Source organism: Taudactylus pleione, unplaced genomic scaffold (assembly GCF_031769625.1).
Source record: "Taudactylus pleione unplaced genomic scaffold, aTauple2 ptg000041l, whole genome shotgun sequence".
In the NCBI taxonomy this organism is placed as follows: Eukaryota; Metazoa; Chordata; class Amphibia; order Anura; family Myobatrachidae; genus Taudactylus; species Taudactylus pleione.
The window spans coordinates 36,201,723-36,213,218 of record NW_028284443.1 but is presented as its reverse complement, the minus strand read 5'-3'; the positions used below and the strand labels follow the sequence as shown (position 1 = coordinate 36,213,218).

The window sequence follows — 11,496 nt, the reverse complement described above, 5'->3', positions numbered from 1 at the left end:
TTCCTCTGACCGCATCCATCACAGGATTTGGCATTCTTTTTTTCAGTGGTGTTCCCACAAGGAATATGACCCTAACGTTTTCAGGGTCCCCCGAGTTCTTGATTTTCTCCAGGCTGGACTAGACCTCGGTCTTCGCCTGGCTACCTTGAGAGTTCAGGTTTTTGCTTTGTCAGTTTGGTTCCAGCGCAAAATCACTCCCCTGCCGGATGTTAGAACATTTTTGCAGGCTGTTCTCCACCTTCAACCTCCGTTTGTCCCTCTGGTGGCACCGAAGGATTTATCCTTGGTTCTCAGGGTGCTGCAGGCTCCTCCCTATGAGCTGTTGGGCTCAGTGGACCTCAAGTGGTTGACAGCAAAGACACTGTTTCTTCTCGCTATCTTCTCAGCTCGCAGAGTTTCTGATTTGGCAGCGCTTTCATGTCGCTCCCAATTACAGTATGGTGGCTTTTTCTGTTCATGATTTTTATAAATCAAATGGGGTAGTTCCAGGGGTTTTAAACCTTTTTTACACTTAACACTTCATTTTGCATGATGCAACTGCATTAAAATATTGTGATAAATAACATTGGAAAAATTAAAACAAGGACATTTTTCATATTTTTTTAAATTTTGAGACGAAATACATATAATACTTATTGCATATGTTTAACTCCAATGTGTCTTGCAAGACCAGCTAGGAAAAAATACAATATAGGTGGTGTTTTCATGTTGGGCACCCTGCTGTGCCACAGTGACTTCCTGCTGAGTTATTGGACGTCGTGGCTCCCAGCTATGTTTTGTATGTACAATGTATCACAGGCTGTCATTTAACTGACATTCTTTATCCACTATCTGTCATATAAATTCATCCTGATTACTGTTTTCAGTTTAGACTATAGCTAGATCAGTCTATTATAACATCACATCATGCTTTTATAACATGTAAACATAGTATACTGTTTTTTTTTTTATTTTGTTTTATTCTGTTTTCGTATTGTATATATGCTATGTTGGTTTGTGTTGAATGGATATGTATCAGTTATGTGTAATGTAGCATCTTGTTTTTTTACAACAGAAGAAGCAATATTTTTAAATGTCATAAAGAGTTTGTATACAGCACAGATGGTTTCATTTTTGTCCACTATCCGTTCTTAAAAGAAGACACGGAAACACTTCAAAATAGTGTCATCTGTTTGTACTATTTACCAGGTTTTGTTCTATTGTTAACTAGTACTTGTATTTTTCCTAGAGGAAATACAATCAAAGGAATCCATAAGCTTCCCATGTCTGAAGGGAGTAAGAGTGTAGGCCATCAGAATAAAGAAGAATAAAAGACCTGTTAACGAGCAATGACTGTCAAATAGTCAGAATATGATACCTACATTTAGTTACTGATGTGTACAAATGAGTTCTTGAGAGATCCCCTTTTCATGATTAGCGTACTGGTATTTTTAATTTTACACAATTTTGCCGTAATGGTGTGGAATTCTGCCTCAGGGGTGAATTATTTTTCCTCGATCTACTATTTGAAAGCATGTAAAAACCAAGACATTTGCAGTCATTACAGTCCGTTTTGAAGAAGATGAAAAGGTTCTTTTTTTTTTTTTTTTTTTTATTTAGTAGATTTCTTTCTATTGAAGTGTTAAGTCTGTTTTGATCTGCTGGCAGCTGATTATTTCTATATTATCTCCCTAGACAACATGATTTCCTAATTTATAACTTACGTCCATTTTTTTTTTTTGTCATGAATGATCAGTTGGGGGAAAATATTCCTACACCTCCTCTTCATTTCTTTCATAATTATTCATGTATCTAGATGCAAATCAGGACATTTTGAAAACTTATCTAGTTGAATGATTATTTTTGTAAAATGAATGTTATGTACATTTTTGTAGTCAGTGTCCTCATTGTCCTGAATTAGATATTTGCACCCATTACTCAGAGCCCTCTCTTCATTTAAATGGCTTCTTCTAGACTTGCTATTTACTTAGTTCCAGGTACTGTCTTAAGTCATTTTAAATGAACAAGACTAAAAATGCTGTTTTTTATTATAGTAGTGTATACATACCTCCTATTGGATTTAGTGTAATTATGACACATACTTGCGTTTCTTCATCAAATACATAGTTACTTCCACAGACATGTACAACCTATAGATTGGGACCTCAAATGGGATTCCAAAGTCTGGTATGGGATCTTTTTTTTTTGCCAGATGTACCATATATTCTGTTGGGGTCCTAGGTTTAGCACCACTTTTATATTCTAGTTCTTCTGTTCTACAAACTAATCTACTCTTAGCTAATATTATATCAGCACAAATCTCCCTTGCTGTTTCTTGTATTTTTAACAATAAAAATATTTAATGTCTGGACAAAAAGTAAAAAAAAAAATGAATAAACAATTGTTCTGTATCTCCTATACAGAAATGCACCTTTAAAATGTTACATAGAGCCTATTATTCCCCTAAGTTTACAAATCTAAAGTGTGCATCCCCTACCTGAAATTGTTATAAATGTGCCACGCCAGAAACAAACATCCTGGACTGTTTATGGTCCTGCGCCAGAGTCACAGCCATCTTGGAGAAAACTGTAACGGTACATCACACATACCCTACAATCCCTTTCACAGTCACAAAATATTGGGCCTTTTAGAACGTCTATCCTGATTTTCCACCACAGAGCCTGTTTGTTGCTCCCTAAAATTGCGGTAACCAGAGAAAAAAAAAATGTCACAATGGATTGCTGCAGCGGTTCCAGATATTTCTTTTTCCTTCCAAGGGTAAAATTTCCACAAGCAAAGAAGGTCTAACTGACAAGATTTCTTTCACTGGGTTGCCTTATGTTATGTTAACACCTTATCCCCTCAAGTTTATGACTGACTGAGACAATCAGATTGTAGCTATTATCTGAATCTAGAAGGTGCTAGTTAAATGTTTTATATAATCTGATTGGTTGCTATGGGCAATATCTCCATTTCTAAAAACTTTCACTTTAGTATACCCCAAAGTTTCCATTTGACCTCTTGGTATAAAATGGGAGGTTCTTGCTAATGGAGTTCCATTTTAGTAGATGTACTTTCCTTCCCTTATTACCACATCTTTAGGCACAGTGCTCTAGTTCTCTCTCTGATGTCTCAGAGCAGTGGGTTTGCATTTAGATTATATACATTGTATACATTTCTGTGTTTCTCTCGGTCCTTATTTTGATCACTGCTGTGCTTTTTGTTCTCATATATGCCTCTATCGATTATTACATTCATTACTGTATTACTTGTTTCCTGTCAGTCATGGTGCAACTGTAGTCATTATTTCTTTTAAGATGATAATCAATCTTGTTGTTGTATTGTGTGACAGTCTTTCAATAAACATTTGTTTAAAAAAAAAATAGAACAACCTCTTCTCTCCTGCACCTCTCCATCTGTTAGAACAACTACAATTTCTTCTCACTGAAATTTTACTAAGGTCTTTCTAAAGTTTCTAGTGCCACTGCTGATACTGTTACCATCTCTTCCACCCAAGATAGAGTGAGGCATCGAAGCTTCCTGCGTCCTAGACTTACTGAGCTTGAATGCCAGCGATGCAGAGAATTACACCTTTGCCTATATTGTGGTCATGAAGATCATTTTATTAGCGATTATATTCTTCGTCCACCAAGAAATGGTGAAAAAAGTGAGATCACCCATGCCTGCACTTTTGGTTCTGGCCATTGCCATCGGAGGTTTCAGTATCCCTCGGTCCAGACGAGGAAGGAAAGTCCACCCAAGATGAGAACATTTGAATTTTCAATTGGGGTCCAGTTACAAGATATTGCTGTCCACGTTTTTGGAAATTTTGGAGAATAGCTTTCTCTACGAAGCTCACAGAGACTCGAGTTTCTGGTAGATCCGATCTCAAACCGAACGAACCCTGCACTAAGAACTCTTGTGATCTAGTAGGCTCTGGAGGGGCAACTATGTTGCTATCCACTGTTGAGGAGTCTGAGGTCCCCATGCCAGAAGTGGGGTGTATTATCACCTTCAGAGGAGCAGTTTGCCTCACCAAAAACCAGTGTCTCATCTGAGTTTTCAGTACCAACAAGGGTACGCTGTTCTAAAGTTTCTAAGGCAATTCCCAGTACTTCTATAGCAGCGTTTAGTGAAGTGCAAGAAGAGTCTTTGAAACAACCAATTTTGATTTCTGCTATTTCGAGTTTATTTCCCCAGGAGGGAGTCTCAAGTCCTTCACTGGAGGAAGGGGATTCTGTTTTGAGTTTCACACCCCAGGAGAGGGTTTCAAGTTTCATTCCCCAGGAGGGGTATTTTGGTGTTATACCCCAGGAGGGGTTTTCAAGTGTTGTACCCCAGGAAAGGGTTTCAAGTTTTGTACCCCAAGAGGGGGTTTTGGGTCTCACAGTCCAGGAGGGAGTCTCTGGTCTTGCATCCCAAGAGGGGGTTTCACTTTCCGTACCCCAAGAGGAAATGTCAAGTCAGCTTCCCCAGGATGGGGTTTTAAGTCCCATACTCCAGCAGGGGGTTTCAAGTCCTGCACCCCAGGAGGGTCTTTTTGTGTTATAGGGGTTTTCGAGTATCATACCTCAAGAAGGGGTCTTGGGTCTCTTACCGCAGGAGGGAGTCTCTGATCTTGCATCCCAAGAGGGTTTCGCATTCTGTACCCCAGGAGGAAATGTCAAGTTAACTTCCCCAGGAAGGGGTTTTTAGTCCCATATCCCAGCAGGGGTTTTCAAGTTGTGAACTCCAGTAGGGGGTCTCAAGTCTCATATCCCAAAAGGGAATTTCAAGTTATTACCTCAAGAGGGGGTATCTACTTTCTCACTCCAGGATGAGGTCTCAAGTTTCTTACCCCAGGATGGAGTCTCAAATCTCTCATCCCAAGAGGGGCTTTCAAGTTCCGTACCCCATGAAAGGGTCTCAAGTCTCTCACCCCAAGAGGGAGTAACAAGTTTCACGCCCCAGGAGGGAGTTTTCATCTCGAGTTTCACACCCCAAGAGGGGGTCTCCGATTCAAGTTTCACACCTCAGGTGGAGCTTTCGAGTGTGATATCTCAAGAGAAGTCTTCAGGTGTCTCTCTCCAAAGAGAGGTTTCAAGGGACTTGTCCTTTCCAGTCGATCTTTCTCCTGAAGATAAAACTAGTTCTACAGTTAAAGCTTTCAATGCCAAGCAGAATCCCCTAGGTGCAAATAAATGCTTGGAAGGTCTAACATTCATGTTTACAGGAGTTTTGGAGTCCATAACAAAAAATTAGGCAAATACATTAATAGAAGGATATGGAGGCAAAGTCTTTGAAAAGATTAGTAATAAAATGAATCATGGGATGTGATGGTGGAGAGTCCAAACGAAAGAAAGAAAAGGGCTTAGGGACTAAAATTATAGATGAAGACGGCCTTCGTGAATTAATAAATACCAACTCCAATTCTTCTGAATCTCTTTCGGGTTCTGTCGATTTGAGTGAGGAGCTTCAATCAAGTTTAGTTGAGCCACCCAATCTTCAGTCTAAAGAATTTCTAAGTCATGTCTCCAAAGGAAATTCTGTAACTCAAGACTCATCTAACGCGTTGTGCCCATAGTCTTTGATGGAGAAGTGCCCCAATATACTGCGTTGCTTAAGCATTTTGACACACTAATGAGAACCAATCCGTCTTGTGGTATCACTTCCACCAATCTTGTCAAGTTTCTCATCATGAACTTCAGAGGGAGAGCTTTGGAGTGGGCTAACCCACTTATTGAGTCCAAGGATCCAATCCTACAAGATGTGATGGCCTTCAGTACAGCTCTGATTAAATTTGCTCCTTTGGATCCATCTTTGATTACCTTTTCTGACAAAAGTTCTAGTTTGTCTTCACCACCTTTAGATATCACACTCAGATGTACCACCTTACTCCCTTGTCAAGACAATATGGTACAGGAGCTATCAGTACGGAAGAAGAAAACATAATTTCACACTAGATATCAGCTCAAGATTGGTAAATCTACAAAGTCCTCATAGTGAGTCTGGAAAATTGTTTTTTTTAGTTTGTGGGAGTCTAGTTTTTTTCTTATGTCTTCATCAAGATTTTTTCTTAATCAAATTTTTTGATTTCCTGTGTTTCAAGTAGAACTCTTTCGAAGTTCATGAAATTTGCTTCTTGTGAAGATTTCTTCAAGTTTTTTGGGAACTTTCTTGTATTCCTGGAGACCTTTCTGGAAGGAATTCTTGTGCATGTTTTTGGTGTTCGGAGTCCATCCTGAAAGGGAGGGGTACTGTCAGGATGCGGCCTGGGATCGGCCTTTACTCACTGCTGAGCTGGTGTCTCTGGGCTCCGAGGCGTGCAGACGCTAGTTGTAGTGGTGGGTTAGGGCTGAGGATTTTCCCCAGGGTCCGCTAGGACATCCATGCGTGCGTGCTGACTCCTGTGCTAGCAGACATGGGCGCAGCCATGTTGGTTCATCTCACCTGATCAGTCTCCTCCAATGACAGCCCTGCGGTCTACCAGCTAATATCATGATTCAATAACCAGCTGCCTAGCGGTATTTAGGTCAGACTGCATGTAGTCATTCCTTGTGACAACCGTCTTATGTTCCAGAGGCTGTATTCCTTTCCTCGGTATTTCCTGGCTTCATGTTTGCTCCCTGTGACCTCTGTGCATTCAGCCCCGTGTTCAGTACAGGTTCATCCTGTGTGTCTCAAGTCGCTCCACTGTGTACTCAGTCCTCCTGTTCAGTACAAGTTCATCCACATGACTGTGTATCCTCTCAAGTCCTCTGCCGGTGTGTCCAGAGTCGCACCTTTGTGTACAAAATACACATCTTTGGGTACTATTCCAAGGTCATCTGCTGGTGCGTCCACAGTCGCATCTTTTGTGTACAAAATACACACCATCGTGTACAAAGTACGCACCATTGTGTACATTTCCTATCAACTGCCGGTGCATCTGGAATTACATATAGTGTACAAAATACACACCACTGTGTACCTTGTCCCCGTGCTTCAGATGTCCCATCTACACCTCCAGTGCGCCCCAAGTGTCATCTTTGTGTACTTTATCCCTGCGCTTCAGTTCAAGTTCTGTCCACACTTCCAGTGCACCCTAAGTGGCATCTTCGTGTACTCTGTTCTGGTCTCTCAGTATAACCGCATCCCTGTACATCCAGTACCTTTCCGGAGCATCCCAGTGTATTCAGTCCCTGTGTCTCAGTACAAGCCAGTCCTCTGTGTTATTTCCAGTGTTCCCTGTGTGAGTTGTTATCTGTATATTATTCTAGTCTTCTGTCACTCCCAGTACCTGCCAAGAGGCCTGCGACCAGCTCACTTGGTTTAGCGAAAACCAAATCTCAATTGGAGGGGTCACTGGAGAAAACCACCAAGTAGGCTAGAATCCGCTCCTCTGGGCAGGTCTAGCCAAACCTGGGTTTGGCCGCAACTAGGAGACTTAGTCTGTCACCTCCGTCATTTCCCTACAACTATCCTAAACTCCCAGGTACTTAATCTAATCAGGGGTAGTCCTAGTGGCCGGTTGTGACAGTGTATATGTCCGCATTCCCTCTGTGTTGGCCTCCACCGCTCAGTGCTTTTATGCTCTCACTCTTACTATTTTAGTGTTTTTGTGCACACACTTTCTCTTTCTCTCTCTCTCGCTCTCTCTCTCGTATACTTTAAGTGTTTCTGTTCTCGCTCTCCCCCCCCCATAGTTAAGATGTGGAAGACTCTTCCACATGTATTTCCCTAAGCAGATGGAGATTACATGTTGAAACAAAAAGTGCAGTTGCAAGCAGCACAGCATGGTTACTATCTCAGTGCAGCTTCCCTCTCACTGTAGCACCTCTGTCTGTTGATTGATTTAGCTTACAAATTAGAGGCTTGTATTACTGTTTGTTTCTGTGGACCATAAAGGGTTTGCACGTTTTAAGACCCAGTTTTGGGTCTTAAAAGTGCCTGTAATGTGCAAAACTACAATATCACAAGCGCATACATACATGTACAGTACGTGCTGAAATGTTATTAGTAGCTGTATTGTATAAGACATCTTATATGCTTGGATTTGTGGTCCTTATATTGAAAACCAGATGTCACAAAGCTTATTCATAAACATAATTTGAGGCCGAAAAGGGATCTAAGTCCCTAATTTAGACGTCTCTTTTACTGTGTCCATTCTACATGGTAAAAAAAAATTATTATGCACAGAGAATTTCAGCCAACTGGTAAAATAAACCCTAATGCATTTTATGTACATTTTATTTGAACCTTTAAAGCAAATAGTTCTGCCTAAATGTAATATAATGAAGCTTGTCATACTGTTGACATGTTATGTAACTGGCTATAAGGTTAGAAGTAACCATTCCAAATGTAATTCCTGCCGCACGTTGGCAGCTTGCCCCACAAGTCAGCGATGTAATGTGTTGGTAATAGAAATAGCAAATTAGTATTTAAGCTACTGCACTTAAGTTATTTGGTTTCACATGTGCCTCTAGTTGGCAAGAAAAGAACGGAAATTAAACTCTTGAAAATTCTGAATGCATAAAAGTGCTTGTTCTTTTGATTGAAACCACATACTTAGCTTTTGATTTTAGCCAGTGCCAGTGGTAGGGAAAATTACAGCTGTTAGGAAAAAATACATTGCAAGCTGTGAAAATGGCAATTGGCAATGCATGTCTTCTGTGCGATTGCAGTATTTCTGCAAATTCATCTGCAAGTATTCTCTAATCTTTTATCTCGACAGGTATGCCAAATGTTTTACCTTTATTTTAAGTGGAATTACTTCAAATTCCTTTCATGAAAAATATAGCGTTCCTTCCATAAGTTCCACTCTAAAAATCTCCTTCTCTGCATACTTCTACAGATTGGCCATTTTTAAAAAAAATTTTTTTTTTTTCTTTTATTATGTTTCATAAAATCTTTTATAATTTGGTAAGAATAACTATGTATAAAATAATAATGCCACACTCCAATTTGTAGGCATTCTATACTATTTTAATACTGCAGCTAGAACTGCAATCTTGAAGCACCTGTACAAATATATTTTGAGTACTTTATCTATACTTCTATTCTTATTTGTCTATTTATCAAACCTTTCAGTCCCGATACTCATGTGGAAATGGCAGTTTTTTTCATGATATTCACTAAGGGGAGGTATCCAATTAGCTGCGAAAACGATAAGGTTTCTCCAGAGAAAATTTTTCGGACCAATCGCCCAAATTTGCAGCTTATCACATGTTTGTGCACTCCCGTTTATCGGGCTATCCTATTGCAAAACTAGAGATAACCAATTTGCACGATAATTCTTGCATGATGACAAGCGATAAGTACAGGTGAAACTGGGCAAATCAGCCAGCACCCCAAAAATAAGGTAAACTAAGGTAGGATAATGGTATAAGAAGTGTGTTAGTGGCTATAATCTAAGGGTTTGGAGCTCTTAAATTGTGTCAAATGGCTGTTATATCCTTTTTTTTTTAAACAAATGATGAAAGCAATATTTTTTGGTAAAAATAAATGCTGTGGTTAAATTAAAGGGTACACCCTAATGGGGGTAAGTATATTATTGTGTCATAGAGCATTTACAATTTGTTTTTTACATTTTCACTTGCACCTGCAATGTTTAAAACACCTGTCCCATCCATACAGCACCCCCATATACCTGTCCCACTACTTTAAACTCATTTCACAACCCAAAATTTACATGTCATTAATGGCCAAATGAAGCTAATTAAAACCTTTTTTTTGCCTAATTAGTCATTAAGGAAGGTGTGCCAGTGATTCTGCGCCAAGTCCCTAAGTTTTTAGCCAAAAATAGGGGTTTTGCACAACTTATCGCCTTCTCAGAGATGGTGAAAAGAAATTTGAGACTGTTCCTATACCACTTTTGACAAGAACAGAATATCGGCGCATAATCCCTATATAATAAAATGCATACCAGTACCCCAAAGTCCCCTCTTTCACTTACCTCTTACCCAGGTCACAGCCAGATACTCAGTCCAGACACCGAGCCCCACAGCCCAAGTGGTCTCCTACCTGATCTGAAGACACCCCAGGCACCACTACATATAGCTATACAGTGACTTAACCACCAGAGACAACAGCGTGACGCCGCATTGTCCACATAGCCAGACTTGTTTCAATAATATACCCCACCAATACACATTGAACAGCAAGTGGTCTATTATCTTACACAGGCCCCACTCATACCCATATACCCCAGAGGGTATATCAGCAGAACCATTCTCCTCATTATTTTATATATGTTTTATACTTATGCGATTTTTACCAATAAATCCCACCCTATACTCTATCCAAACACCTCTGACAATCATTCATTGTATTATATAGGGATTGTGCGCCGATATTCTGTTCTGGTCTAATATCACCAAGAAGGGCCAGACACCACCTTATTCAGCAGCACGTCCCGCCACACATTTGGAGCTCCAGTGCACAGTGTTTACTCTGTTGTGTACTATACCACTTTTGGCAAATGCAAAAACCGCAGGATGCAGTCAGAAAGCCGACGGTCGATATGCCGACCGCTGGCTTCCTGACTGTGCAATCCTGACAGGGGACTAATGACAGGCGTCGAAATCCTGACGCCTGTTGTCAGACCTACGCCGGGAGCCCAACACCTGGCATACCGAACGAAGCCGCGCGTGGGGGGAGAGGGAGGTTATGTTAAGGGCTCTTGGGAGGGACTTAATGGTAGGCACCCCCCCTGGGAGGGTTAGGGTTAGGCACTCCCAGGGGGAGGTTAGGGTTAGACACCCCCCCGGAGACTTAGGTTTAGGCTGCGGGGAAGGGGGGGGTTAAGTTTAGGCACTTACAGGGAGGTTAGGCACTTGGGGGGAGGTTAGGGTTAGGCACCCCTGAGGGAGGGTTAGGGGGGGGAATAGGGTTAGTAATACTTAAAAAAACTCACCTGTCGGAATCTTCTCTTACCGGTCTTCCGGCGTCAGGATTTACCGATCCCAAAACTGCAGCTAATAGGATAGCCTAATAACTGGTGAAAACTTTTCGGAGAAAAACGGGTTATCGGGGCTAATTGGATACCACCCTAAATCTACTGTTTATCAAGCTTATAACGCAGGAGATTGCAGAATACTTTTGATAATGGTGGAACAAGACAACACAACATTAATGTGCTATTTATCAAGCTCCGTCAACTAAAAGGTTTTAGAGCTTGACTTCAATAGGTAACGCCATCTTCATATGGCAGAATGCTCTTTTCTGTGGCTTCTGGAGTGTGAAGTGGTGTATAAGCACGTACCTGCAGGACAGAACCCGGCAGTGTAAATTTTCTCTGCTGAGAAAAGGTTTTAACATTCACAGGGACATCTGTTTATCAGAGCAATTGTCCTGGGTTGAGTATAAAGATAAATTACCCTCAAAACTAGTTCCCACATCTTGGACGTTAGTTGTCAGGGGATTATTTGCAGTTTTTTCAAGTAGACGTCTAAAGGGGCCTATCCTTTACACGACTTTTGGAACGATCCGACCAAAACCAGGAGGTTTTGGTCGCATTGCTCACAAAGTCGTGTAATGGATAACTGGCAAGGACCAGCG

General features: G+C 40.9%; 1 protein-coding gene across 1 annotated transcript in view; it reads left to right on the top strand.

Annotated features, from left to right (window-relative positions):
- The window catches only part of PCCA (propionyl-CoA carboxylase subunit alpha), a 578,198-nt gene that overhangs the window by 368,072 nt on the left and 198,630 nt on the right, over positions 1–11,496 (top strand). The gene's annotated exons all lie outside the window — the stretch shown is intronic.